This window comes from Cupressus sempervirens, chromosome 3 (assembly GCF_028749045.1).
Source record: "Cupressus sempervirens isolate cs-2001-9-10 chromosome 3, ASM2874904v1, whole genome shotgun sequence".
NCBI classification, from domain to species: Eukaryota; Viridiplantae; Streptophyta; class Pinopsida; order Cupressales; family Cupressaceae; genus Cupressus; species Cupressus sempervirens.
The window spans coordinates 754,184,569-754,209,506 of NC_143120.1; positions in this window are offsets into that span (position 1 = coordinate 754,184,569).

Below are 24,938 nucleotides of genomic sequence, written 5' to 3' on the forward strand. Positions count from 1 at the left end.
TTCTTAAGATCTTCATAATGATCATCTAAAAAACCTTTGAATTTTTTACTCCGAGTATACTTCTTCCCCACCTGTTTATTGTAGTTAAGGTTCTGAGTGATCGATGGTTAAACAAGATTAGGAATATAAACTCTAGGCTATTGTGCTACTCTATCAAAAATGGTTACTTCTTGCATAATGAGTTATGCTCTAATCAGTTCTCCACACTCTTCTTCTTCTTCTTCTTCTTCTAAGACTTGACTAAATTGAAAGTATTATTCAATGCTTTTTCTAGAATTCCAAGCTAGAGAATTCAACTTGGATATAATTTCTTCTAGTGTATTTTCAAACCCTAGGTTAGGTTGTACACCAAGAAAAACATCTTGGTGAGGTTATATATCATATTGCAATATGAAAACAATGACTTACAATACTGGTGGTTTCCTTTCCTTAGAAGAGTCATCAACAACTATCAGTGAATAATTTTTCCTTATTTACAATACCAATTAATTCTTAACTCTATTCCCAATATGAGGAAAAATGAAAAACACCAAAAATTGAGTTTCTTTATTAGTAAACACTCTACATTTCTAGGTGCATCTCATTGACTTACAAGATTTTGTGATTAACACTTGTTATGAAATAATAATTTAAAATGATACTTTTAACCAAAAATTACAAGCCAATAACATTTAACTCATAACAATAAAGGGAATGTGGAGATTAAAGATCCATTCAAACCTCACTAGAGTGATAACCCACATGACTAATAACCACAACCAAGATATCCACTAGAGACAAAAAAATAAAAAAAGATATACCTAGGAAAAAATCTAGAAAAGAAACTAGCATCACTAGATAGAGCACAATAATACCTTTCCAATTATAAAGAATTCCCAAAATAGAGATTGGATGCTCAAGATATGTCTCCTAGAGTGCAAAATATAACTCCTAAGTTTGATAGAAAAAACCATAAAAAAGCATCAAAACTAAAAAAATACATATACCATTGTGATGGGCTCAGAATTAAATTTTTGGCAATATCTTTCTTGTGGAAAGTAGAGTCTATAGTCCCAAAATATGATCAAAACACCACCAATAGGTCCAAACTAAGCCAAAAGGGCCTACAAGTCTGATGATGTAGGCATTAATGTCAATAGGTAACAAGCCTAAATTTGACATTCAAATGGAAATCAAGGAAAAATAATATCAGAAAATTACTAGTGTCGAAAAACAAATTCTAGTTGTCAAGAAAAAACCAGTGTTGAGAAAGGGGTCAGAAAGATTTTGTTCAATGTTGGTAAAAGTGTTGAGATTTGATTGAAAAGATCATTATTGAGAGAGAGATATTGTTGAAGAAGACTATGTGTTTCAATCATTATCTTGTCATTGATGTCAAACCTACTATTTTCTAGTAAGACAACTGCTTATAAGATTCAAGTACTACCACTTAGATGATTGATGAAGAGGATTTGATCAATAAGATGTAACAAAAGCACCTAGAGGAAAGGTTGAGTTATGATTATGTAATGGAGTACAAGGATCAGTTAAGAAAATGATGATATGATATATTGATAATCTACTTAAGGTTACAAATATTGGCTACACTAAGAAATTTTAGAAGAACAAGTTACACAAAGTTTGTTTGCCAAGCTTGACCAAGTGAATAGTAGGTGCTAAGAAAAGTCAATGCAAGCCAAGAAAAAAGTTAGTTGGAGCTAAGTGAAAGAAAATTCTAGTGGATGCTATGCAAGACAGTTGATGCTAAGAAAGATAGTTGATGCCAAGTATCAGTAAACTTTAGTTGATGCCAAGTGAGTTCATCATAGATGTTGAGCACTACAATATGTGTCAAGCATTAGAAGATTGATAATGCTAACCTGCTACATTATGTTAAAGATCAAAGATTTACTAAATTTAAGTCAACAAGTTTGTTTTCTTGAAACTCGTGAACTAGAAGGAAGATAAGGTTGATGAGTTGGTGGCACAGAACTTGATGTAAACTATTTTTGAGGCAAATTCAAATGGTTTCTAGGAGAATTTTCTAGAAGAGATACAAGATATGGGCTAGATACATTGTATCCTACTTAATCCATCCAAAACCTAATTTTGACGATGAAAATGATCGAGAAAGTATCCTAATTTCCTATTTATAGGAACAACTATTCATGAAGCAAAATTTGTCATGTGTGAGAACCTAAGGAAAAGAAGGAATCAAGGGTTTGGCTTCATCAAGTGACCTAAGAGGAGAATTTGCAATGGCATGTTAAGCAACAAGGCTTAAGAAGATGAATTTTTGAAGGGTGAACAAGCTGTTAGAGCTACAAAGTATGAAGGCAAAGAAAAATTGAGGATTGAAGAGAGATATGTAATCTACAAGAGAAGTTGTAAGTTGTATTAGATCAAAGCTCTACTATTACTCTCTAACAATTGTATCAGTCTAGGGTAAATCCTTTGGATTAAGGTTGACCTAATAGTCATTTTTTGACATAGATGCACATTGATACCACTAATGAAGAACCACTCTGATACCACTTGATGAAGGTATGCTTTGATACCACTTGACTAAGGTACACTTTGATACCACTTGATGAAGGGCCACACCACCCTTACCAACTCACAACCAAGAATGCAACAATATGAAGACAACAAGATAAAATGCTTCCCAAGTAACCTCCTTGTTTCTAAACTGTAGTCACTAGCCCTTCTCCAACTTTATCCAGGATCCAAGCGTAAAATGCCTCACATTCGGTGCTCTATCTACACACTCACAAGTTGACCACAATCTTGTTGTAAACTGCCTCACATTTGGCACTCTATTCACAGACTTAGGAACACTCACTCTTCACTTCCTCCTTCTCTTTCACACCTTGAAGCCTTCACACCTTCCAACTTTCACACCTTCCACAACTTCTACTTCTCGAGCTTCTCCTTCTCGAGCTTCCACTTCTCAAGCTTGATTAAAAATGCTCATATGCCTTGCTTAAATAGGCACTTACCACCCCATGCATGACTTATCCACAACCTTCTAGAATTTCCTCCTACAAAATATCCACAACATTCTACAACTTCCATAACCTTCTACAATATCCATAACTTTCTAAAATTGTACACACACACCTCGATAAATAGAATGACAACCATTTATTTTTTTAATTTTTTCTATTATGCCACCTATGCACCTCGAAAATAGAAATCCCCTTTTCCTTTCTTTTCTCCTTTTTCCCCTTTTAAAATTTTATTATTATTTCTCCTCTAATTTTTGTCACTTTCTCTCTTCTCCACAATTTATTTTTAATTTTTAATTTTAATTTAATTATTAATTATTAATTTTTTAAAATAAATTTTCTCGTTCAAGATACTCCTGCATCATTTTTAAATCTTTTAACTAGGTGGCATTCCAAGTGAATGGCCTAAAGTCCTCTAACAAGGCTCAATTCTAATAGGATGATTGAAATCCCTTAATTGGGTCACATTTAACAATGCATATTGTAACCTTTAATAGGGTTGGCCTTTCATAGGGCATCACTTCAAACGAGTCAAAATAAGTAAAATTGTTATTGGTTGTTTTTCCCAAATTGGGTTTCCATGTAAATCATTGTGTCAAGTGTGTTGATGAATCTGTTATGTTTCATGCTTTATATTTCTACAATTTGATAGTAACCTACAAGTTTTAGTGATTGCACAATCTTATGAATGCATGCATAGATATGAATATTTTATGGGTTCACTAAGTTGTGAAAAGTTTTATTTATACATTTTGACCTTGAATAACTAATTCACCCACACTACCCCCCCTCTCTTAGTTATCCTAATAGTATTCCAATAATTGGTATCATAGACATCTGCTTAAGAGAAATAGTTTCAAGGTACTAGAAGCATAGAGATAGAGATGTCTAAAAGAGAAGTACCCAAGCTAAATAGAGATAACTTTCCTGCATGGCAAAGTTTGATGAAGCTACACCTTGAAGGACTTGGAGATCATGAACAATCTACCATTTTAGTAGAACATGTTGATCCAGTTGGAGTTCTAATTGCTAAAGATATTAAGAAGAAGAAAGAACATAATTAGGTGATATTGGAAATTTCCTCTGCTCTAAGCTATGCTGAATTTGATGATATCAAAGGTCTTGATAGTGCAAAGAAAATGTGGGATGCCCTAGCCACCATCTATGGAGGAGACTAAAATGTTCAGTTTTAGAGGTAAGTTTGATGATATGAGAATGGAAGAAGGTTGAAATATTGCTCAATATGTTGCTTGCAATAAGTGGAGCTACTAGTCATATAGATGATGATATCGTGTTAAGCAAAGTCTTGAGAACATTACTACCTATTTATGCTATTTAATTTTCTACAATTCAACAAATGAGATGTATTCTAGGAAATGATCTAACTGTTGAAGGTCTAGTAGGTAGACTCACTACTTTTGAGATATCTAACTTTGATAATTAAAAACTTTAGAGTCTTGAATCTACTTTCAAACCTAAGTTATTATTGAAGGACTCTGATGCATGAAGCAGAAAAAGAAGAAGAGAAAGATAAAATATGTATCTAGTGATAGTGATAGAGATGAGGAGGATGTTGAACAATTGGAAGCACTACTAGCAAAAAGATTCCATGGAGGAAAAGACAAGTTCAAAGGTAAGTTAACCATCACTTGTTTCAATTGCAATGAGGTTGCTCGTATTGCTGCAAGATGTACATAGAAGAAGAACTACAGAGGTGGTGACAAGTACAAAATCAAAAGAGAAGATGGCAACAAAGATCACAAAGACAAAGGCAAGAAGTCATGCTACATTGCTGAAGAGGAAACAAGGGATGACTTTGATGAACATGATGATGAAGTGGTGTATGTTGCAATGAAGGGTGAATCTAATGAAGATGAGGCAAATACACTTGTGATTTGTGTGAACAAAAATGATAGATGGATCATTGATAGTGGATGCTCACATTACATGATTGGAGACAAAAGTAAGTTCATTACCTTAAACTGTTATGATGGAAATAGTGTAAGATTTGATAATGATGCACCATGTTTGATAAACGAAAAAGGTTCTATCAAACTCAAAAAAAAGATTTCATGTGACCATGCTTACTATGTTGAAGGACTAAACTATAACTTGTTGAGTGTATTGCAATTGAATAACTTGGGATGCAAGGTTGAATTTGGAAACAAGACTGCTAAGATATATGATACAAATGGGAAATTGATTGGAATAGGTGATCAAACTAGAAGTAATCTATTCTATCTTGATATAGAGGATGCTACTTGTCTTGTTGTAAAATTTGATGATATATGGCTTTGGCACAAGAGGTTATGTCATGTTAATTTTAATAACTTGGTTAGTATCAGTAACATGAAGTTAGAGGTTTGTCTAAGTTGAAGAAGCTTGATAATGTAATGTCAAAATGATGTCAGCTAGGCAAAATGACAAAGTCAAGCTTTAAGAGTAACACTTATACCTTTAAAAAAATACTAGAGATTGTTCATACTGACTTATGTGGACCAATTGAGTTGTAAAGCTACAAGGGAGATAAATACATAATGCTATTTGTTGATGATTACTCTAGGATGATAACAATTATGTTTTTGAAACAAAAATCTGATGCTTTTCAAATGTTTAAGTGGTACTTGACAAGAGTTGAGAAAGAAACAAATAAGAATCTAAAATTTTTAAGATTAGACAGAGGAGGAGAATTTACATAAAATGAATTTGAGATTTTTTGTAATGATAAAGGAATCAAAAGATAGACATCTACCCTTAGGACTCCTCCACAAAATGGAATAGCTAAAAGGAGAAACAAATATATAATAGACTATGCTAGAACACTCATGATGGAGAAGAATGTTGCTCTAAAATACTCAAGAGAAGCTGCAAGTGCTACTGTATATACCTTGAATCATGTGCAAATCAAGCGAAGTACCCATTCAAAACATTTTGAACTATGGTATGGATATCCACCCAATGTAAAACACTTTAAAGTATTTGGAAGTAAGTGTTACATTATTAAAGATGTTAGGAATGACAAGCTTGATGCAAAAAGTGAAGAAGGTATATTCCTAGGATACTCCACAAGAAGCAAAGCTTATAAGTGTTTAAATACTAACACTAACAAAATTGTGAAAAGTGCAAATGTGAATTTTGATGAATTTACAAAAGTACATGAGGCTGAACCTATGAAAAAGCTAGAAGAATACAAATTATTTGTATACTTTCATTAAGGAATGCCTGCTAAAGAAGATGCTACAAGTCAAGTTACAAAGTAACAACAAGTTTCAGTGACTGTTGAGTCACATCCTGTGAATTCAAATTGAGCTACATTCAAATGCTGCTTTATAGAATGAAGAAGATGCACATTCTAATTTTGAGATTAGTACACATGAAAGATATGTTGAGATACCTGATAGAGATTTACATAGTGACTTTGAGGTTGAAAGACAAAATGAAGAAATAAGAGTTGAGCCACGATTTTCCAAATATGTCAAAAGACATCATCCTACTTATCAAATCATTGGAGATAGAGATGCCAAAACAACAACAAGAAATAGATTGAGAAGTGAATCATGTTTACTAAGTATGAAGGAACCCAAAATAGTGAAAGATGCATTAGAAGATATGGACTGGTACAAAGCCATGGAAGAAGAGATTGAACAGATAGAGAAGAATAAAACATGGAGTTTGGTTCATAGACCATAAGAAAAAAATGTGATTGGTGTAGGATTTGAACAAATATGCAAATCAAATCCACAAAGCCCAAGAATAACTGAATGCAAAAAACCTATCACAGAGAAGAAAAAGATAGGAAGAGGTAAGGGTTTAACCTAAAAACACAAAAATTGTATATTCAAAATAAGAAGAGATTCAAGAGATTATTATTACAAAGAGATCAATCCTTATAAAAGGAGATCAAAACCCAAAAAGAATCTAATAAGTTACAAAGGGTAACCTAAAGGTAAAAGCTATTTAATAATTATAAAATAATTATTAAATAGAGAAAGCTAAAAAATGCATAAAGTGAAATCTTAAGAAGGGAGAAAAGGTAATTTAATAAATGAAATGAAATTATTCTTTTTCTCTAACACCCCCCATTAAGATAAGCAACAATATAGCTACAAACAAGGCTGAAAACAAACTTGGGTCTCAGAAACAAGGCCTAATGTGGTACCCAATCACAACAAAATCTCTATCAAATGGAGAAATAGAGAAAATCCAGTGGGAAAAACTCTACTTCAAAAAGAGATAGCAGAAAATCTAGTGAAGGACTACATAAGCCTCCAACTAGAGGAATGTTCCAAAAAATAGGAACAAAGAGTGATCATGAAGAAAACCACTGAAGTAAGAAGATGCTACAAAGTCTGTAAAAAAGAAACTGTTGATCTGTAGAATCTCCTCTAAAATAGAATGAAAAGAAGAGTGTATATATGGTAGATGATCCATCTCACCAAAATGCATAGGTATCCAGCCACTGCAATCGCCTAGTACATAGGACCAAATACTGAATACATAGCTCACTCCAATGAACCAAGGAAGCATTAGGAACAACAAAAGAGCCCCCCCTTAATGCAAACCAGGGTGAGGTGATAGGCAATTGAGAAAGTGGGCCAAAAATCTCCTACAAAACATAAAGAACTAGGCACATCAAGAGCGAGGAAAGGGTACAAACACCCATAAAGGCATGTGTCACTAACACATCATGGGGCTAATGTCATGAAATAGACACTCACTTGACAAAGGAAGAGGGCACTAAATGACAATCAACTATCCCCCCATGACACTTAATAATATAGTGCGAGTACAATAAATCACAATGATGAAAAGGATCTTGAAAATCAAGGAGTGACACTTTATCTTAGTGTGTTTTCATAAATATGCTTACAAATGATACCAAAAATGATCAAAGAGGGAAAAAAGTTGATACAATAGATAGCACAACCCAAAAGAAGAGATCCCATGCCAAGAAAATGATCCCCAGACTTGAAACAACCAAGATATCCATCATAGAAAAAAAAGACAAAAACTATGGTAGAAAGAGCATGGAGTAGAAGAAATTATATCATTTTTGAAAAGTAGATAGAACCAGCTTTCCAAAAATATAATGTTTTTAAAAAATGGAGATGGGGTGCTCAAGATATGCCCTTTGGAGTGAAAACTGAACATCCATCTTTGATTGCTAAAACAGGCAACCAAACTACATCAAAACTCAAAAACACCTACACCAATGTCTTTGTCTCAAAACCAACTTTTTGGCCTATTTTTTAGATAAAAAAAATACATCTGTATGCTTAAGTTACGGAGAAAAAACTGATGAGGCCCCTAGAAATGCACCAAAATTTATTTATTTTTAATTAAAAAAAAAAAATCACCACCCTCGCACCGTTGGCCAAGTGGCGGCTAGGTAGTGGGAGATGGGCCATGGTGGTGGAGGCTAGAGGTCCATTGTGGTGGAGCTTCCACAGAACCACAAGTAGAGCTGCTGGCGGAGCCACTAACAGGGGCCACCACCGGTGATTGCTGTGGTAGTCATAGCAAAGCCGCTAGTGGTTTTCTAACCACAGTGGCAAAAAAAACTATGCATTTTTATCTTTTTATGATTTAAAAAAAAAAATTCCTCCTTGTACCTCATGCCAAAGGCTATATGACACTGTCGAGCAAAATTTTTTTGCCTCTTGGATCAACATTGTCCAAAACAGACAAATTTTATATGGAAATGGGGAGTTTGATGCCTTTTGAATACATCCGTGAAGTCTGTTTGGCCTCAAACTACTCCAAAAATTGGTGACCCCCCTATTTTCTCAAGAAATACCAAAAAAACATCAAATTTGATCTGCCAAACCCTTTTTCTCCCTTTTTCTCCAAATATCGAACAAGTTACAATAGATCTAGCTCTGATACCATGTAGGATTTGAGAAAATATGTTAATCAAATCCATGAAGCCCAAGAATAATTGCATGTAGAAAACTTGTCATGGAGAAGAAAAAGACAAGAAGAGGCAAGGGTTTGATCTAAAAAAAATGCAAATTGTATATTTAGAATAAGAAGAGATTCAAGAGGTTATTATTACAAAGAGATCAATCCTTATAAAAGGAGATCGAAACCCAAAAAGGGTAACCTAGTAAGTTACAAAGTGTAACCTAAAGGTGAAAGCTATTTAATAATTATTAAATAAATAAAGCTAAACAATGCATAAAGTGAAATCTTAAGAAGGGAGAAAAGGTAATTTAATAAATGAAATTAAATCATCCTTTTCTCTAACAATTGGCACCAAGTGGGTATTCAAAAACAAGCTAGATGAGAATGGTGAAGTCACAAGAAAAAAACAAAGATTAGTTTATCAAGGGATATGCACAAGAAGAAGGAATTGACTATGGGGAGACATTTTCTACTATTGCTAGATTGGAAGGAATAAGAACTCTACTTTCTTATGTTGTATGCAAAGTTTTCAGAGTTTATTAGATGGATGTTAAATCTACATTTCTAAATGGAAAACTAGAGGAAGAAGTTTACATAGAATAGCCATAAGGTTTTGTTAATTATAACAATAAGAACATGGTATGTAGACTACACAAAGCTTTATGTGGTTTGAAACAAGCACCAAGAGCATGGTATGAGAGACTTCATACTTATCTTGTGAACATTGGATTTGAAAGGACTGATGATAACAACAATCTATACATAAACATAGAGAAAGCTAAAGGTATTCTGTTATCTAAAATATTTGTTGATAATATCATATTTGGAGGTCAAGATGCTTTATGTAAGGATTTTGCAAATTAGATGAAGCAAGAATTTGAAATGTCTATGTTTGGAGAAATCAATTTTTTTGTGGGTTTGCAAGTATATCAGATGAAGTATGGTATATGCATCACCCAGTCAAGGTATGTCAAGGAAATATTGAAATTTTTTGGATTAGAGTGCTCCAAACTAATAAGTACACCTATGGTGACATGACACAAGGTGTCAAAGAATGATGATTCTACTAAGGTAAATCAAACATTATACAGGTCCGTGATTGACAAATTGCAATATGTAGTACATAGGAAACCTGATATTGCATTATTTATAGGGATAGTTGCAAGATTCTCTGCTAATCTCAAGGAGAATCATTTAATGGCTATAGAGAGAATAATGAGATATCTACATGGAACAAAAGATTTTGGTCTATACTAAAAGAAGAATGAAAAGTTTGAATTGTGAGCCTATACTGATGCAAATTAGGCTGAAAAAATTGATGATAGAAAGAGCACCAGTGGAGGATCATTTTTCTTAGGCAAGAGATTAGTTACATGGACTAGCAATAACAAATTTGACATCACAATCCACTACTAAAGCTGAATATGTTGTTGCTATTGTAAACTATACAAACATTGTATGGATCAAATAGCTACTCAAAGGAATGAAAGAAGAGATCACAGAACTAGTGACACTTTATTGTGATAATATAAGTTCTATCAAAGAATCTAGTGATGCACACAAAAACAAAGTACATTAAAATCAAGTATCATTACTTGATAGAGTTAGTTCAAGGTAAAGAGGTGAAGATGGAATGTGTCAACACAAAGGAGCAAATTTCTAACATCTTCAAAAAAACATTACCTAAAGATGCTCATGAGTATATAAGAGGTAAATTAGGGGTGATACCCCTCTCAAAGACTATCTAAGTAATAAGAGGAGTTCCTTGCATCAAAAAAGCTGATATTCATATATTACACATTGATGTAGAGGATATTAATTTAGGAGCTACCTAAAGTAATCATAGAACTAAAACTTCAAAACAATCACAAGCAAGGTGACAAAGGGAGAAACTGAAGAAACTGCAAAAGCTTATATCTGCATATTTTAGGAAGACAAGTTTTTGGTATATTTCTTTGGCATTATTGTCAAAGAGGGAGATATTTTACTAATCAAGATCCAAAACAAAGAAAGGAGATATTGATCAAGAGCTAGAAAAGATAGATCAAAGCAATGTAGAATCACATAGGGAGATATTCCTTATAAATGATGAGGGAGATATCAAGAGATTGTTGTCAAAGAGCTAGAGAGTGTTGTTTATCTTAGAGGGAGATCAGATAATTGTTGATGTTACTGATTAGAAGAGGACACATGTATGATGAGGGAGATAGAAAAGAAAGTAAGAAAGAAGGAGAAATCTTAATCTACCTAGTAAGAGGGAGATATAAGAAGCAACTTAGAGGGAGTTATAAGAAAGAGTTTTTTAACCTAATTAGATGATGGAAGTTGCTGATAGAGGGAGAAATTTTGATACAAGTTTTTTTTGGGTATTGTCTTACTATTTTAACCTAGTCAGTTTGGTTGAACAACCTGTTCATCATTTGATTGACTTAGTTGATCAGATTGGCTTGCCATCAATGCCAAAGAGGGAGATTGTTGAGATTTGATTAAAAAGATCATTATTGAGAGAGGGAGATTGTTGAAGAAGACTATGAGCTTCAATCATTATTTTGTCACTAATGTCAAAAATGATATTTTCTAGTAAGAAAACTGCTTATAAGATTCAAGTACTACCACTTGGCTAATTGATGAAGATGATTTGATCAATAAGATGTAACAAAAGCACCTAGAGAAAAGGTTGAGTTATGATTATGTAATGAAGTACAAGGATTAGTTAAGATAGTGATGACATGATGTATTGATAATCTACTTAAGGTTACAAATGTTGGCTATAATAAGAAAGTTTAGAAGAACAAGTTACACAAAGTTTTCTACCAAGCTTGACCGAGTGGATAGTAGGTACCGAGAAAAGTCAGTGCAAGCCAAGCAAAGAGTTAGTTGGATCCGAGTGAAAGAAAATTCTAGTGGATGCCAAGAAAGATAGTTGATGCCAAGCAAGATAGTTAATCCCGAGCATTAGTAAACTTTAGTTGATGCTGAGTGCATTCATCACAGATGCTGAGCAATGTAGTATGTGTCGAGCATTAGAAGGTTGATAATGATGACCTGCTACATTATGTTAAAGATCAAAGATTTTCCAAATATAAGTCAACAAGTTTATCTTCTTGAAACTTTTGAACCAGGAGGAAGATAAGGTTGATGAGCTGGTGACACAAAACTTGATGTAAACTATTTTTTAGGTGAATTAAAATGGATTCTAGGAGAAGTTTCTAGAAGAGATACAAGATATGGGGTAGATACATTGTATCCTATCTAATCCATCCATACCCTAATTTTGATAATGAAAATGAGTGGGAAAGTATCCTAATTTCTTATTTATAGGAATGTCTAGTCATGAGACAAAAGTTGTCATGTGTGCGAACCTAAGGAAGAGAACAAGTCAAGGGTTTTGCTTCATCAAGTGACTTAAGAGGAGAATCTGTAATGACATGTTAAGCAAGAAGCCTTAAGGAGATGAATGCTTGAAGGGTGAACAAGCTATCAGAGCTACAATGTATGGAGGCCAAGAAAAATTAAGGACTGAATAGAGATCTGTGATCTATAAGAGAAGTTGTATGTTGTATTAGATCAAAGCTCTATTGTTACTCTCTAACAATTTTATTAGTCTAGGGTAAATCCTTTGGATTAAGGTTGACCTAACAATCATTTGTAAATAGTTTAACTAGGTGGCATTCCAAGTGAATGGCCTAAAGTCTTCTAAGAAGGCTCACTTCTAATAGGGTGATTGAAATTCCTTAACCAAGTCACATTTAACAATGTGTATTGTAACCTTTAATAGGGTTGGCCTTTCACTAGGCATCACTTCGGAAGAGTGAAAAGGAGTAGCATGTTACTGGTGGTTTTTCCCAAATTGGGTTTCCACGTAAATCATTATATCAAGTGTGTTGATGAATCTATTATGTTTCATGCTTTACATTTCTGCAAGTTGATTTGACAGTAACCTACAAGTTTTAGTGATTGCATAATCTTATGAATGCATGAATGGATATGAATGTTTTATGGGTTCACTAAGTTGTGAAAAGTTTTATTTATACATCTAGACCTTGAATAACTGATTCTCCCCCCCCTCAATTATTCTAAAAGTATTCCAACAAAAAGAGACTAAATAAACTATGGAACTACAAACCATCCACATAAAACACCCATAAATTCACAAACTTCCAAAGAAGGATGGAAACCACCCTACGGTCTCAAGACCAACAAAACATGTTGAGAAAATGTTGGTGGTCGTGAAAAAAAATCCAAAAACCACCAAAAAAGGAAAAAAACCACCTTCCTACTAAAACCACCTACATGAGCACAAACCACCATGCACTCAACAAACCAGTTGAGAGCTCCAAAAAATTACTCGTTGTTGAAAAAAATATGGGCGGGAAACAACTAATGGAAAATCATTGTTGGGACCTTGATTTTTTTTTGTGGGAGGAGGCCATGTGGCATAATAGTAGAGGGAGTAGCATGGGCCCTAAGGTTTTTCCCAAGGTGCATATCAAAAATAAAGGTGGGGCTGGTGTATTTGGAGATCATATTACCAAAAAATCTATCGAGAATAGTGGCTAGAAATAAGGGCAACACCAAAACAAGCACCCAAAAAATGTGCCAAACAAAGTGGATGTAGACATTACATGGGTAGGACTAGTTATTTCCATCATGAAGTGTAGTCAATGCTTGAAAATTTCTCATAGAAGAGAGGAAGTGTGGGGCCGATGGGACAAGTATTAGTGCAGGTCTTCTAGTACTTGCACAAGATAGTCAGGGACATGCAGGGTCTACTATAAAATGTATGTGCCTCCTTAAAAAATTCCTCTAATCCTTTTAAAATATTTTGTACTTTAACAAAGAGCATGGAAAAATATGTATAGGCTTATAAAATATGGGAGTGGCCATCTTCAATATTCATGCAGCTTCAAAAACAAAACATCACCTAAAATTTGTGTTTGTTAGTGTCAGGCCCAAAAAACTAGGCAAAGACTTGTCACGATCACTAAACAAATGCTAACATAGTGGAAGGAGCAAGTGGTGGCTCAGAGGGGCTTGGGACACATGGAAGGTGCAAGTACATAGATGCTAAGGATTGGATGTGGGTAAAGTCATCTAGAACTTTCTTAATCAGTAGCACTCTTCCAATGAATATGCTTAATTGCATGCATTTTTGATAAAGTTCTTTTCAATATATTTTTTGTAAAAGCAAAAAAAAATTGATCCACTTTTTTATCTTTTTACAAAAATCATCACCTTAGGATGTGTGCCAAATGGGATGCGTGCCATAGTTGTACAGTCTAGGTGCAAAATAATTTTGTCTCTAAAGCATATTTGTCCAAAATGGATAAATTTTATATTGAAATAGGGGTTTTTGGTCATTCTAAGCTCAACGATAATTTTTTTTGGCTCAAAGTGCCCAAAATAAAGGCCACCCTCTAGATTCAATAAAAAATTCTATGTAAAAAATAGATCTAAACCAAGTCCAAACCTCTCATCAAGAGAATAGGGGAATAAAAGTCTAGAGCTCTAATACCATGTTCAAGTTGAGGAAAGCTCAACCAACAGCTCCCAAGAATCATTTTCATGTAAACAATTGTCATAGAAAAAGAGGAGAAAAGCTATTGATGCTTAAATTAATAGATCCATAGAAGAGCCTTAATTATTGTTGATGTGCAAAAGAGAAGTTGCAATTCTATTAAATGAATTAATGTTTCAAAGAGAGATCAATCCTTATAAAGGAGATCAAAACCCTAAGGAGATCAAAATCCTAAAAGGTAACTAACATAGGTTACATGATAATAATTAACAAAAGATTAAATTATTATATGCCTAAAGTTTAGATTAAGAAAACTATAGATAGTATGATAATACCTTATTACTCTAACATTAATTTGATATATTAAATCATATCTCATAACGTGTTTGGTTATAATATACTATTTTATATTACTTGCATTTCATTTAGCCAATCTCCTTGCATTAGATCAATTCACTAAACACATGAATGTAATCTTAATTTCAATAAGGGGAAAGAGAAAACCAATAGAAAGACATCCTTTACTATATACATTTGAAATTATTTGGGTTTAGTATCGCACCCTTGCATCTATTTTGGGTTATGTAATCTAATTTGGGTTATCTTAATTAAAGGTTACTCTTGAAGGTCATTATATCTCTTTTCCTAATGTTAATAAAAGGTTGAATAAACTCTAAATACTTTGTGTACTCAATATTTCACAATACATTTTTGTGAACCCAAATCATTAAATTTCTTCTATTGATTTTGGTCTTAGATTTCTCTACTTATCTAGATCTATCTTCTTATTTATTAATGCAATAGATTTTGGCGAACCCAAAGCTTTCATGCTTTATACCTTCTCATTGGTTGTTAGATCTCCTTTGTGAATTGACCCTTACAATCACATATATAGATTGACTTTGTATGCATTTAATTCACATATTTTATACATTATTTAGATCTATTACAACTACATAAATTTCATTCTCATATTTATTATTTGAAAAATGCAAACATATTTTAGTTATAAGAATATAATTTTATACATTTTTCATATATCATCATGAATATTTTCTATAGGTTAATCTATTTTTGTTGTCCTGAGAACCCTCCTCCCCAGAGAGACATATTGAGCCAAAAGAATAATCCATATCTTTATGATCTCCCCATTCGTGACAAGCCATCAGAAGATAATGTTAATTATTCTCATAGTATGCATATTCTCCATGAGGATAATATTCAACCCCTTAAGGAGACTTTTCCTTCTATTTATATTCATCATTTCCCTAATAATTGTACCACCTTAAAATTAAGCACACAATAAATTTGGGATCTATGAAAGACATATTTTTCTCATTTTAGTGATCTCCTCTAATAGAGATGCATTGTTCCTTGATTTTATACCTTTCTTCAAGTTTATGTCTATTTTTTTACCATTCATTCTTCATCCCTAAGATCTTGGAAGTCATCCCAATATTATAAAACCCTCAGATAAGGGATAAGGTCATAGATTTGCCCAAGGTAATAGGAAAGTATATCTCTTACCCTTAGGTAAACAAAAAGGTCTTCCCTTACTCAAGTGGTATTCTTTGGATCATGGGCCTATTTGGGGGTATTTTAATTTTTTCCCACTCAGATTTTGACTACCTCTTTTTGATTTGATCCAAAAATTGGTATAAAAGGAGGCTTGCTCAATTTATTTTATTATCCACTATATGTTATTGGGCTATCCATTATAATCCATTACATATGCAAGAAATCAATATTTTCATGAGCAAACATACATTCAAGTCATTATTTGCAAACAATAGTTCAAGGTACATTTAAGGAGTTCAAGTTAAGAAAGATAGGTTTAATTCATTGGAGATAGTGGATTTTGACATCAAGGAAGAAGATCTTCATTCATCAACCTTGCACAAGCATTCAAGCATTCAACCCTTCAAGCACTCAAGAAAATGCTTACATCCATGAATCTATGATTTGGAACTTGTAGATATATTGAAATTTTTGATACATCAAACATTATCATTATAGATCTAAATACAAGTATTCATGTATCTTTGTGGATTACGAATCTAGATGCCTCCATAGAGATTTAACAACTAAGGTAAATATTTACATTTATCTGTCTTTCACAAGCTCTCTCATATCAAGGTTAATTCCTAGATAGGGGCTTTACCAAGTAAATCTCCTCCCCTCTTTCTATCCACCCCCACCCCCCAAAAAAACATTTTTCATGTGTGTAAGAGCATATATATAGGCCGTTAGAGTGGCAAGTTAGAGTTTTGGAAGTAGTATTTCAAGTTTTTGTTAGACTTGTTAGACCTCATATTTTTATGTAGAATAGATTAAGGTCAATGTTAACCTCAAAATAGGTCTTGCTTTATCCCAATTAAACCTTGACCCTCTAGGTTTTCACTTAGTAGATGACTCCAAGATTTTTTGATGAATAGACATTTCCTATTCATTAAATATTAAAGATACATATCCACAAAAAAGGGGTCAAGAGATACAAGATCACCCCGTGAGTTCACTTGACATGAAGCCATATAAGACAACTATTCATAAAAAAAAACACTAACATAAAATAAAGCCCTCAAACTACAAGAGCAGTTCTAGCTGAGGGAGGGTCTTTATCATCAAAACCTCAAAAGTCCTTGGGGTTGGCAGTTGGCTTAGGGGAGCCCAACCATCAGCAACGGCAACAACAACATCATGCGGTTTTTTTTCTCCCTTTGGCCTGGATGGAGAGATAGCTAAATCTAGCTGAGGGAAAGCCATTTAGGGTCTTTATGTGTAGAATTCTAGCTTGCATCAGGGGTAGAAGGAGGAGCCACTAGGGACCTGTAGACACCTAAATCTGATTACATCAATAGGTAATTGTATTTAGTCATCTCCTAAGAGCATTATTGATTAAATATTTATTATTTAATTAATTAATCATCACCCCCTAGTTAATTAATTAATTAAATTAACTATAGTCCAATTGATAAAATCAAATGATAACCCAAAATCAATTTATCAATTAAATCCCCATTCCTCTATTAAATTAAATAAAACCTCAAACCTATTTAATTTAATCTTGCATCCCTAATTTTATTAAGTAAATCATTTAATAAATTATAAAAACTGTAAAAACATTCCTAAACCCTATCCTAACCCCTAATCCAACCCATTCACCCATACTAACCTCACTTAGCCACCTAACTAACCCATCTAATCACCCTCAGAAACATGTACACAACTTTAAGCAAGGGTTACAACTTGCTAACCCAAGCCAAAGTAAAAAAGTCTCCCTTATCCTCTTCCATCCCTACCTAAGAGCATTTATGGCTCTTACATGTCATTAATTCCTCTTACATCCCTCTTTATGTCTCTTACATCCCTCTTACACACTCATCCTCCCTCATTACTCCCTTTGACCAACCATTATCCCATTCTCTCACACTCATCCTCCTTGTGCCAAATGTCACTCCCCTATTGACTCCAAACAAGCACAATCCATATGCTCCCCTTTCAAAACATCCTAGCCCTCCCTCACCATTCTTCCATCCTTGCATTTTGACCACCCATCTCTCTACCCCTTGGGCTATAAATAAAGCCCTTCCCTCTCACAATCCATGAATCCACTTTTATGCAAACTTATAATGACCCATTGACTACTACATCATAGCCATTTTGCACCATCACCATGCTAAAATACATTCACACCTCCATTGTTGAAACCTTCACCCATTTACATGCTTGATGAAAACCCCCACCCATTGGAAGCTTGAGCACATCATGAGCATACATGCCTTATCCATCTAAGACATAGCTTTGTCATCATAGGTTATACCCAAGGATCTTACCATTCTTGATTTTCTTTCCTTTTGGTGATAACCTTGTCCTATCATAACTATTAACTACTTTAGTTTTCTATATGATTTTGTTAATAGTTAATATTCACTATTTACACTACTAGATCAGGTGATACAGGACCAACCTAAACCCAACCTCCATTTAGGTGAGGCTGAGTGGTGACAACCACCAAGACCACTACTAGGAGAGCAAAAAGAAGACTACGACCTGGGAGTATGCGAGCAACATGCTTAACTACTCTAGCCTCTTCGATGACTATAAGGAGGAGCATGATCTATAGCTAAAGTATCTAGTGGTACTCAGGCAACCATACATGGGGCATTCCCAATGAGTTAAAATCTCTTGTAGATGAGCTACCTCTAGCGTGACCTTATTTTTCTATACTTAAATTTGCATCATGACATTTTTACAAATATATGCTTTAGAGTACATAGAAACATGTATATCAAGAAAGCTATGAGAGAATACAATAATATTGTGGTCTTTCTAGATAGTAAATAAAATCTCCATTTTGAAAGAATGCCATATGTAGAAGTTTGGTTGAATCTTCTAGCACAATCATATGCTAGGTAAAGGCCTTTGGGTGGAAAGGCTTAAAAAAATCATGGATCTAGAGCCAATAATTTTGGGCTTGCCTATAGAACTAAAAAATATGTAGGAAACTTTATGGCTGGCCACAAAAAGGACATCTAGGGTCTAAGACACCTAGATTTTAGAGCCGAGTGCCCAAAGGAAACCCCTGGAAAAGGAGACCTTAGGAAAAGTGAGAAATTTTAGGCTCCATGATGGTTTTCCAAATTGTGGCAAATCTAAGACTCCAAGTCTTATGAGAGGACTACAAATACCAATGCTAGTTAAGAGAGTCAACCATTAGAAGGTGGGGAACCAACCATTGATAGCCCAACTTAGGTTTGTAACTAGTCATAGGAGTGGTGGGATACCATTTCCAATATTTCCACCATGGGTAAGAAGAATGAATACCAAGCTTGTGCAATAGATGGGGAGGCACTGCAAAAACTAGAAGATCAATTGTCTGTCAATCTGGATGGATAAGCTTGAACTACACTTGCACATTCTCCCATGAGTGAAGGTTCATAGTAACTCTATAAAATAGATCTTTGGGTGTCTTGATTTCCCTTCGAAATAAGCACAACACACTAGCTCCTAGAAATTTAGCTAGAGGGACACCTTGAATACCAAACAAGGGAGACCACAACAAATTTTGCTAGTTCATAGAAAGCCCATCTCTGAACCCATTTCCTACCTAGCAAAGCCATGAATTGATGGCTTCCTAAGCTTTCCAAATGATTTTAGCAAAAAGGTACCTTGAATCTATACTGGTTTAGTGGTCACAAGAATGGTGTGATATCCAATCTCAATGGCTAAAGAAAGCCTAAAGAAATGCAATGTTTCAACAAGATTTTCTAGGCCTCATCACCAGTGAGAGCTTGAATGACCCACTTAGCATAGAGGGAAATCCCCTATTTACATGTGGAAAGTAGTCCAAGACCACCATAGTCTTTAGGAAAACAACAAAAGTCCCAGACAACTCTATAAAATCCATGATGCACAACATCAAAGGTCTAGAGGAAATCCCTTAGGAGGCATTCAAGTTTCAGGTATGTGGCTTTGGATTGGGCCCAACACAAGGAATAGTAGACATCTATAGCAGCAAACACTTTAGAGAAAATCTAAAATTTTCTTGCAAGGGAGAGAGGCTTGGTGATCCAACAATCCAATTTCTTCTCAATCCTTGCATGGGCAACATTCCACAACTCTATAGGGGAAGCTTGAAAGCCAAATAGAATTCCCAAAAACTAAAAGACTTTTCCATGCTAAACCCATTTCCGCTAGTAGTGCTATAGCTATTGTTGGCTTGGCAAGAAGGATTGTCTATAACAAAGGGTCTTGTGTCATTGAATAAAAGACATAGAGACATCAACACAATTACCATTAAAAAAAAAATGACCATTCACAACCTACATAGTGGAATTTGGGAGTGTTATGCCATGCACAAGATCCTATAAAATAGTGTTGGCAAGAAGATAGCCAAACCCTTTAGCCACCAACAAATTAAGTGAAGGTGCTAAAGGACATCCTTGATAGATAGATCTATAGAACTTTAAAGCTTAAGATTTCTAATCATTTATGGTAATACAAGCAGAGGCATTGCCAAAGAGCATCCAATCAAATTTTAGGAAGATTGGACCAAACCATAGGGCTTGAAGCATGGCCAACATGAAAGGCCATTCAATTTGATCATAGGCTTTGGAAAAATTAATCTTAAGAAACAAGACCTACTATTTGGACTAGTGAGTCCACTCCATACCTTACCAATCAACAATAATATTATCCAAAATATATCTAGATTTAATGAAACTAGTTTTTTTAGGATGAAAAATCTATGGGAGTAGATGCCAAATTTTAAGGGAGAGAGCCTTGGCAATGATCTTGTAAGAAACATTTAGAAAAGTGATGGGGAACCAATTACATATGTCCTCAAGATCACTAGCTTTAGGTATGAATTTGATAGTACCCTTGCTAATAATCATTCCTAGAAAATGAGAATTGTATGCTTCTTAATAAACTTGATGCAGATCAGGGCCAACATCCTCCCATAAGACTTTGTAAAATTCACACAAGAAGCCATCACAACTAGGGGATTTATCATCAAGCATGGAAATGAAAACTTCCTTGAGGTTAGCAAGCATGAGATTTTGATCACAAAAGGCACATTTCTCTAGAGCAAGCCTATTGGGAGTAGCAACAAGGGAGACTTGTAATGCCTAGTCATGTGCTACAAAGGGCCCTTGTGTAGCGAATACTTTCTCATAATGGCACATAAAATCATGAAGAATACTAGGTAGGTCAAAAAGAACCTATTGGTATTCCCTTATGTGCTTGATGTCTACCATAGAATGGAAAGCCCACATAACATTGAAAAATTCCTTGGAAACCTAATCACCAACATTCAACCAATGGAGATGGGCTTTGATATGAGCTCCCCTGCCAACATAGCCATCTACAACTTATTTTTGGTGTCAAAGATTGGCAAGCTGAACCTAAAGATCCATATCAAAAAAATTCATATATAGAGCTTATGAGGCCATATGTAGATCTTTAGTAGTGGCTTCATAAGATCTTTGGTGTTATATGGCCAACTATCTACCATAAATGTGAAGAAATCAAATAGTATAGAGGGTGGAATCATTCCACCATTGAATCCACCCAACAAAGGTTTGGGGCCTAGGCTCAAGGTTCCAGACTCAAAGAATGTGGGCAACAATGGGTGGATGGGACAAGAAGGAGGTGTTGAAAAAAAAGGAGTTTTGTAAGGAGGAGGCAGAGCTATATGCCAGGTAATAGAAAAGAGGATGGGGTAATGATTAGATTAGGTCACATTAGGTAGAAGGGTGATAGGTGATGCTTGTTCATGGGAGAAAGAAAAAAAGACTAAGTAGAAAGCATAGGCCTATATAGCCTCTTCAACACTCTATCAGACCCAACTCAAAATTTGGACCAAGTATGCCAAACTCCACTAGACCGATGATGGTTAGTATTGGGATAAACACTACCCAACCTATTTTGCATGTAAAACTAGGCTTTTCTTTGCCAACTGTCCATCTAAAAGGAATAATCCCTTCCTTATTAGTATCCAACTCAACCATATTAAAGTCTCCACAAAAAACCTTGGTGGAAAGTAACAAGTGATCTGCTAACCAATGCCATAGGTGTGAACAGTCAACAACATCATTGGGGGAATAAATGTCAATAATACCAAAGGAATGATTCTAAGAAGACATCAAAATCCAAACAATCCTTTACATGGGGTCAGAACCATGCTAAATAATATATGAATGTAAATGAGGAGAGAGAAGAGTGACAACACCACCTTGTCCAGCCTCATGTTGGGAAAAAAATAAGGCACTATCTAGAAAAATAACATGATAGGTTGAGATGAGAAGAAACCCAACAAAATTAACTTCTTAAATATACATAACATCAAGATGACCAACCTGATGCCTAGTATCATGAACATAATATTTTTTAGGGAGGTCTTTTATCCCTCACACATTTTATAAGAGGAAATTCATTGTAACCCAACTTGCATGTCTTCCTCATCCCCAAGAGAGGAGAAGCTATTGTGAAAAAATGTGGAAGCATCAAATGAGGGGTCTCCAAGAGAGATGGCCCACTGTATCTTCTCCCCATTATCAGATACCTCATTGCAGCCATCTAGGCTATGAGAATGATGGAGGGATAGTGAACAAATCATTGATGCTACTTGTAGTGTTTGAAACCATAAAGGGAAAGAGTTGGGGGTATGAATGCCTATTATCTCCTAAGCACCATAGTTTGAAATAGGTGGAGGTCAAAGGAACTAAAGGCTCTGATGAAACCAAGCTTGACCTAGGGAAACCATTATCCTAAGGCAAAGAGCCTACCTTAGCCATAGTGGAGCCCTTGCCTTTTCTCACAACAATATTCTTTTTTAGTGGCCAGAGTTGGTTTGGTTTTCTAGGCTAGTGGATGATTGCATTCTAGCAATGGACAATCCCTAATCTTGTGTTGTATGAACTAACACTAATAGTAGGTAGTCAAGAGGTTTAGTTATATCAAATGTTGATATTTCTATTGATTCTTTGAGGTCCCTAGAGAGGTCAACCTCAAAAAAAACCCTACGCTAGGGCCAAGCATTGAAAAACTTTATCAGGCTCAAGGAAAACAACCTTGTCAACAATTTGAGCAATAGATTGTAGGAAATACTAGCATGTGATAGGAAGCCCAGGGAGCTCCACCCATATGGGAACCTTAATCTTGTGATCATCAGAGATAGAAAAATCATGAGACTAGTGCTAAAAAACCAGATAGACTAGGGGCCTCAAATAAAAACATGTTAAGCTTGGTTAGGATTGCCAAAATGAAAAATAAAAAAAACCTTTGGTAAGGCTTTGAATGCTTTCAAGGCAGACACCTTGAGGTGACTAAACCTTGGAAACTCATTCCCGTAGCATGCTTTTAGAAGGAGTATGACCCACACAATACCCAATTAGGGTTTGTTGTTCTAGCCAAGTGCATGCACTATCAAACTCCTTGACATTCAAAACAATATCAAGAGAGGAGTTACCTTGTGAAACACCTTTGGAATGAACTTGCATGGGCATTTATTTGGCAAAGCCATTCTCACTAACAACAACATCTCCAACACCAATATCAACTACTGGGCCAAAGAAGGTCGAGGCCATTATAAAAAGAAAAGTCTCATAGTAAATGTAGTATGATAGGAGACAAACTAGTGAGGATTTAGACAAAGGTCATAAAAAGATTACCAGAGTGCATTTTCCTTAGTCAATGCTCAATACTAAAGGAAACATCATGCATCCAAGATCTCACGATTAGCATATCTTACTTTCAAGGTTCGAGATCTAGCTTTGTTGTAGTTTTTGTCACCATTTTACATCCAATTTTTATATTTCAATGAGCCCTTCCTTTTGGTTCTCAAGGTTATTTAATTTCTCATTTGTAATTTCTTATCACTTGACTTGATGTATCATATATGGTCATTCAATGTTCTTAGCTATCATATGTGCTTTTACATCACTTGAAAGTTAATTTATCAATTTACTTGTACTAAAAAACACAAATTTAAAGAGAAATAACATCCTATATAAAGAGATCCTTTGAGTGTACATCTTGGAAAAGGGACTTGGACTTAGCATTGGAACCCCTTTTATCTACTTTGGGTATTGCTAATCTAATTTGGGACCCTTTGAAAAGCTATAATTGAAGGTACCTCTTGTAGTTTTCCTAATTTGCACCCAAAATTAGGGGTTCAATATACACATATATATCTCTATATCACATATTCATTTTGCTCCAAATTTTTAATGTTAAATTTTTTGGAAATATATGATAGGATAAGTTACTGAGAGGGGACGTGTGAATCAGTAACCAATAAAACTTTTTCTTTTTTTACCAATTTATCTTTCATGTGTATTCTGATCTAATTGCATGCATAAAAAAATGAAAGCATTAAAAAATTCATCAAACTTTGACACACTATATGATGACCTAGAAACCTTCCAAATAGAAAGTAAAACTAGGGTGGGGATGATACCCACAAGCTTTAGTATTGTAGTATAAAGTTGGCCTATTAAAGCTTACAATGAACACTTCTAATGATCTGCCCTATTAGGAGCAATAAGGATTGCTAGGTCTACCTTGCAAAAGGATTTACAAATGTACAATGAAGTATGCACTCAGTAAAGAGATTTACAAAAGACTATTAAGTCTACCTTGTGAAAGGATTTAACTATTCTACCTATTACAATGAACCAGTGGTTGATCTCTGATTTGCAACTTGGTTTGCTGAATGAGATATGTTTGAGCGTAATTATCACCTTACTATGATGGATAAATCTTTGTTGCTCCTTATATTGTTGTAGACTTTTACTTTTCACTTCTCTCTTCTCTTCTTTGTATGTCACATCTTATAATCTTATTTCTTACCTTTGGATGTGATATACTACATTACATATATACCAATCCAAATTACATTTCAACAAAGTTAGCTACAATACAAGTTTTACCAAAATACACAAAGTTGGCCCAACTGTAGGTAATCGGGTTCTAAAGACAAACTCAGTGAGGTTCTAGTACTTGAAAACCATTGTCAATGCTTTGCA